We start from the raw sequence: 7,544 nt of genomic DNA, 5'->3' as shown, positions 1-7,544 counted from the left end.
CAGAAGCCTGATAACGAGCCTGATCATTTGTATCAGGTGTGTTGGAACTGAGTTGACACCCCTGTTCTAAAGGCTGTGTGAAGCTGAGATGTTGAACTGGCATTTCCAGTCTGTCGGCAGGCTTTTATTTAGAAATTGTGCTGTGCTTTGTATTTTGAAAGGCAGAGACAGGAAGATCTCACCTGGTCAAAATTTGGATTGGAGTTATTGTAAGGCTGTGTGAAGCTGAGAGGTTTAACTGGTGTTTTCAAGGCCCAATAGCTGGCTTTATTTTGAAATTGTGCTGTGCTTTTATTTTGAAAGGTAAAGAAAGGAAGATCTCACCTGGTCAACATTTGGATTGGAGTTACTCTAAAGCAGGGTGTCAAACTCAGTTCCTGAGGTCAACTATCCTCTACGTTCTAGATGTTCCTTCTTACAACAAGCCTGATAACGAGCCTGATCATTTGAATCAGGTGTGTTGGAACTGAGTTTGACACCCTGCTCTAAAGGCTTGTGTGAAGCTGAGAGGTTTAACTGGCGTTTCCAGTCCGTCGCAGGCTTTTATTTTGAAATTGTGCTGTGCTTTTAATTGAAAGGCAGAGACAGGAAGATCTTCACCTGGTCAAAATTTGGATTGGAGTTACTGTAAAGCTGGGGTGTCAAACTCAGTTCCTGGAGGACCACAATCCTCTGTGTTCTAGATGTTTCCTTCTTACAATACACCTGATTCAAATGATTAGCTATCATTAAGCTCAGCAGAAGCCTGATAACGAGCCTGATCATTTGTATCAGGTGTGTTGGAACTGAGTTTGACACCCCTGTTCTAAAGGCTGTGTGAAGCTGAGATGTTGAACTGGCATTTCCAGTCTGTCGCAGGCTTTTATTTAGAAATTGTGCTGTGCTTGTATTTTGAAAGGCAGAGACAGGAAGATCTCACCTGGTCAAAATTTGGATTGGAGTTATTGTAAAGGCTGTGTGAAGCTGAGAGGTTTAACTGGTGTTTTCAGGCCCATAGCTGGCTTTTATTTTGAAATTGTGCTGTGCTTTTATTTTGAAAGGTAAAGAAAGGAAGATCTCACCTGGTCAACATTTGGATTGGAGTTACTCTAAAGCAGGGGTGTCAAACTCAGTTCCTGGAGGTCAACTATCCTCTATGTTCTAGATCTTTCCCTCTTCCAACACACCTGTTTCAAATAATCAGCTCATCATCAAGCTCAGCAGAAGCCTGATAACGAGCCTGATCATTTGAATCAGGTGTGTTGGAACTGAGTTTGACACCCCTGCTCTCAAGGCTGTGTGAAGCTGAGAGGTTGAACTGATTTTCAGGCTGAAATGCAGCTCCTGTGGAGGTATTGGGTGGAGGTGGGTGTGGCATTCCAATGAGTCTGTGTGTGTGCGTGCGACCATGCCTGCGCGTGTGTAAGGGCGGTTGCTATGGGCCCCATAGCAACGGTGCCTGCCACAGACAGCAGAAAAGTGCTTCTCAGCAGCAGCGTGCAACGTCTCGTTCTGGCGTTAACTGTGGGCTAACCGTTAATGGTAGCTGAAAACTAAAATGACCGTGAGCGAGAGGAAGGCTGTGGCTTTCCATAAATGTAATTATTTTCCAAATATTCTGAGAAATGACCGAGTTACAGCGATTTAAAAAACACTGTCCCTCCATGAGGCAGATGATTCAGTTTACATTGGTTCTTATGGAGAGAACGGTGCGACTTTGGTCTAAACTGCTGCCTGCCATTTCACGTCAGAAAGAGCTAGGTCTTCAAACTTGGATTCATTTGAATCCCAGGAAAATTGTTTACAATCTGACCAAATTTCATTCCCCTAACATTTATAGTTTGGTCGTGAGGGCGATGCGATCGTGAAATTTTCAGGCGAATTTTTCACCTCTCCTCCACTCTACCAACTGACATGCCGCACTCTAAACAGAGCAGATTTTGAAAATTTTCACTTTTTTGAGGACTCACTGATCAAAAACTGTAAATCTCAGCCTGACAGAAAATACATTCCTGCGGAGACAAGAAAAATCACTACGTTTTGATGGTTAAATGAAGTTTCTAGGTGAACGTATGGCGAAGCAGTGGCGTTGGGAAAAAAGTGGATTTTTTCTGGCGATTTTTTTCACTCCCCATTCATTTTCTATGGGACTTTTTTCGCAGTTTTTTGCGAATAATTCTGCGAAAAAATGACGAATGTCTTAGAAAAGTCATAGCACACTATTCCCGATGAAGCCGCACGTTTTGATATATAATTTGTTTTGGTTTTCTCAAAGCCCTAGGACTAGTTAGCGACCGAAAAACGGCGGAAACGTGAAGAATAAAAGATAAACGCAGCAGGAGAACAATAGTGGCTCGTGGCTTCGCCACGAGCCACTCTCCTCCCATTGCTTTGCAATGGAGAGGAGAGTGGCTCGTGTCGAAGCCCGAGCCCCTAACTAGACAATTCCCGCACGCGGAAATCGTGGGAGGGGCTCGGGATGTGTGCATGTCCGGAGCTGGGCAGGAGAGGGGTATTTTTTTTGTCCGTCACAGGCTTTTATTTTCAAATTGTGCTGTGCTTTTATTTTGAAAGGCAGAGACAAGAAGATCTCACCTGGTCAAAATTTGGATTGGAGTTACTCAAAGGGCTGTGTGAAGCTGAGAGGTTTAACTGGCAAATTGTGCTGTAAAGTAATTTTGAAAGGCAGAGACAGGAAGATCTCACCTGGTCAAAATTTGGATTGGAGTTACTCAAAAGGCTGTGTGAAGCTGAGAGGTTTAACTGGCAAATTGTGCTTTAAAGTAATTTTGAAAGGCAGAGACAGGAAGATCTCACCTGGTCAAAAATTGGATTGGAGTTACTCTAAAGGCTGTGTGAAGCTGAGATGTTGAACTGACATTTCCAGTCTGTAGCAGGCTTTTATTTTGAAATTGTGCTGTGCTTTTATTTTGAAAGGAAGAGACAGGAAGATCTCACCTGGTCAAAATTTGGATTGGAGTTACTGTAAAGGCTGTGTGAAGTTGAGATGTTGAACTGGCATTTCCAGTCTGTCGCAGGCTTTTATTTAGAAATTGTGCTGTGCTTGTATTTTGAAAGGCAGAGACAAGAAGATCTCACCTGGTCAAAATTTGGATTGGAGTTATTGTAAAGGCTGTGTGAAGCTGAGAGGTTTAACTGGTGTTTTCAGGCCCATCGCTGGCTTTTATTTTGAAATTGTGCTGTGCTTTTATTTTGAAAGGGAAAGAAAGGAAGATCTCACTTGGTCAACATTTGGATTGGAGTTACTCTAAAGCAGGGGTGTCTAACTCAGTTCCTGGAGGTCCGCTATCCTCTATGTTCTAGATGTTTCCTTCTGACAACACACCTGATTCAAATAATCAGCTCATCATTAAGCTCAGCAGAAGCATTATAACGAGCCTGATCATTTGAATCAGGTGCGTTGGAACTGAGTTTGACACCCCTGCTCTAAAGGCTGTGTGAAGCTGAGAGGTTGAACTGATTTTCAGGTTGAAATGCAGCTCCTGTGGAGGTATTGGGCGTGAAGGTGGGTGTGGCACACCAATGAGTCTGTGTGTGTGCGTGGGAGCATGCCTGCACGTGTGTAAGGGCGGTTGCTATGGGCCCCATAGCAACGGTGCCTGCCACAGACAGCAGAAAAGTGCTTCTCAGCAGCAGCGCGCAACGTCTCGTTCTGGCGCTAATTGTGGGCTAACCGTGAATGCTAGCTGAAAACCGAAATGACCGTGAGCGAGAGGAAGGCTGTGGCTAACCATAAATGTAATTATTTTCCAAATATTGTGAGAAATGACCGAGTTACAGCGATTTAAAAAACACTGTCCCTCCATGAACCAGATGATTCAGTTTACATTGGTTCCTATTGAGAGAACGGTGCGACTTTGCTCTAAACTGCTGCCTGCCATTTCACTTCAGAAAGAGCTAGGTCCTCAAACTTGGATTCATTTGAATCCCAGGAAAATTGTCTACAATCTGACCAAATTTCATTCCCCTTACATTTATCGTTTGGTCGTGAGGGCGATGCGATCGGGAAATTTTCAGGGGATTTTTCACCTCTCCTCCACTCTACCAACTGACATGCCGCACTCTAACCAGAGCAGATTTTGAGAATTTTCACTTTTTTGAGGACTCACTGATCAAAAACTTTAAATCTCAGCCTGACATAAACTACATTCCTGCGGAGACAAGAAAAATCACTGCATTTTGATGGTTAAATGAAGTTTCTAGGTGAACGTATGGCGAAGCAGTGGCGTTTGGAAAAAAGTGCATTTTTTGAGCCGATTTTTTTCACTCCCCATTCATTTTCTATGGGACTTTTTGCGCAGTTTTTTGCGTATAATTCTGCGAAAAAATGACGAATGTCTTAGAAAAGTCATAGCCCGGGATTCCCGATGAAGCCGCACGTTTTGATATATAATTTGTTTTGGTTTTCTCAAAGCCCTAGGACTAGTTAGCGACCGAAAAACGGCGGAAACGTGAAGAAAAAAATATAATAATAAACGCCAACAGGAGAACAATAGTGGCTCGTGGCTTCGCCACGAGCCACTCTCCTCCCATTGCTTTGCAATGGAGAGGAGAGTGGCTCGTGTCGAAGCCCGAGCCCCTACTAGACAATTCCCGCTGGTGCGGAAATCGTGGGAGGGGCTCGGGATGTGTGCATGTCCGGAGCAGCGCAGGAGAGGCAAGAAGATCTCACCTGGTCAAAATTTGGATTGGAGTTACTGTAAAGGCTGTGTGTGTGTGTGTCAGTACCTGATCAGCAATTCTTCTTTTTTTAATTTAACACAAAGAGGTTATACAGGGTATTAACTTAGAATGATCATAGAAAATAACACAAAATGGTGACAAGAACTTATTGATATTACAGTATAAACACAAAGAGCCATAGAAAGAGATTATTACAACCATATGTGAACAGAAGAGGATGAAATTAACTCATAACTAATAAAATAAACAAATTTATATAAATAATATGAATAATATGTTCAAAATTAATTGGTTATGTCGCCTCATAAGAGAAAATGTTAAAATGTGGAATGCAATACCAAATTATGTATTCAAAAAATTAGGAGGAATTCATTTTTTACTGAAATGCAATTATAAAATTGACAAAAATACCAATTCAATTATCAAACTTCCATAAACAGGCGTTGCTCTCCTGGGGGCTGATCTACAAATGCAGCTTCTCACCAACCAGCTGCGACATATGGAACAACCAAAATATACAGCACAGAAACAAAACCATATTTTACAAATCTTGGTTTGATCAGGGAGTATTATGGGTCAATCAGTTAATGGATGAACAAGTACAAATCTTACCGTACAACCAATTCATTAACAAATACCATCTCACAATCTCACAAACAGAATACAATTTCCAACGCAATACCAATAGAAGTTCTGCAGCTCCTGAAAAGTTTCCAATTCCACCCTCTTATTTGTGACTTATATTTTATTTGTGAAAACGTTAAAGGGGATATTTCACCGTTTTTGCTTTATAACCAGTCCTTATTAGACCAGGTCCAGATTGAAAACCAATGTACCTAGACTCCTCAAATCTGTACTCAACTGTTCTACAGAGCCTGAACATTCATAAAAACATAGTCTCTGATTTGTGAAAACTTTATTCTATGTATGAAAATGCAATAAAGGCACATTTTACTGTTTTTTTCTCATCCAGACCACATTAGACCAGGTCCAGGTCAAAAACCGCTACACTTAGACTGCTGAAATCTGGACTGAATTATTCTACAGAGCCTGTAGATTCATAAAAACATAGTCTCTGATTTGTGAAACCTTTATTATATTTGTGAAAAAGCAATTTAGGCACATTTTACTGTTTTTTTGTCATCCAGACCACATTAGACCAGGTCCAGGTCGAGAACCACCACACTTAGACTCTTCAAATCTGGACTGAATTATTCTACAGAGCCTGTAGATTCATAAAAACATCGTCTCTGATTTGTGAAACTTTTATTGTATTTGTGAAAATGTGATAAATGCACATTTTACTGTTTTTTTTCCTCATCCAGACCACATTAGACCAGGTCCAGGTCGAGAACCGCTACACTTAGACTCTTCAAATCTGGACTGAATTATTCTAAAGAGCCTGTAGATTCATAAAAACATAGTCTCTGATTTGTGAAACTTTTATTCTATTTTCAAAAAAGCAATTTATGCACATTTTACTGTTTTTTTTGTCATCCAGACCACATTAGACCAGGTCCAGGTCGAGAACCGCTACACTTAGACTCTTCAAATCTGGACTGAAGTATTCTACAGTGCCTGTAGATTCATAAAAACATAGTCTCTGATTAGTGAAACCTTTATTCTATTTGTGAAAATGTGATAAATGCACATTTTACTGTTTTTTTCTCATCCAGACCACATTAGACCAGGTCCAGGTCGAGAACTTCTGCACTTAGACTCTTCAAATCTGGACTGAATTATTCTACAGAGCCTGTAGATTCATAAAAACATAGTCTCTGATTTGTGAAGCCTTTATACTTTCTTTTATTCATTCATTCATTTCAACCTTCATTCTTTCTTCCAACACACCTGATTCAAATGATCATCAAGCTCAGCAGAAGCCTGATCATTTGAATCAGGTGTGTTGGAACTGAGTTTGACACCCCTGCTCTAAAGGCTGTGTGAAGCTGAGAGGTTGAACTGATTTTCAGGCTGAAATGCAGCTCCTGTGGAGGTATTGGGTGTGAAGGTGGGTGTGGCACACCAATGAGTCTGTGTGTGTGCGTGGACCATGCCTGCGCGTGTGTAAGGGCGGTTGCTATGGGCCCCATAGCAACGGTGCCTGCCACAGACAGCAGAAAAGTGCTTCTCAGCAGCAGCGCGCAACGTCTCGTTCTGGCGCTAATTGTGGGCTAACCGTGAATGCTAGCTGAAAACCGAAAATGACCGTGAGCGAGAGGAAGGCTGTGGCTATTCCATAATATGATTATTTTCCAAATATTGAGAGAAATGACCGAGTTACAGCGATTTAAAAAACACTGTCCCTCCATGAGGCAGATGATTCAGTTTACATTGGTTCTATGGAGAGAACGGTGCGACTTTGGTCTAAACTGCTGCCTGCCATTTCACTTCAGAAAGAGCTAGGTCTTCAAACTTGGATTCATTTGAATCCCAGGAAAATTGTTACAATCTGACCAAATTTCATTCCCTAACTTTATCGTTTGGTCGTGAGGGCGATGCGATCGGGAAATTTTCAGGCGGATTTTTCTCCTCTCCTCCACTCTACCAACTGACATGCCGCACTCTAACCAGAGCAGATTTTGAGAATTTTCACTTTTTTGAGGACTCACTGATCAAAAACTGTAAATCTCAGCCTGACATAAAATACATTCCCTGCGGAGACAAGAAAAATCACTGCGTTTTGATGGTTAAATGAAGTTTCTAGGTGAACGTATGGCGAAGCAGTGGCGTTTGGAAAAAAGTGGATTTTTTGAGCCGATTTTTTTCACTCCCCATTCATTTCTATGGGACTTTTTTCGCAGTTTTTTGCGAATAATTCTGCGAAAAAATGACGAATCTCTTAGAAAAGTCATAGCACA

The sequence above is a fragment of the Acanthochromis polyacanthus genome, chromosome 1 (genome assembly GCF_021347895.1).
Source record: "Acanthochromis polyacanthus isolate Apoly-LR-REF ecotype Palm Island chromosome 1, KAUST_Apoly_ChrSc, whole genome shotgun sequence".
Taxonomy (NCBI): domain Eukaryota; kingdom Metazoa; phylum Chordata; class Actinopteri; family Pomacentridae; genus Acanthochromis; species Acanthochromis polyacanthus.
This window is presented reverse-complemented; position numbering follows the sequence as displayed.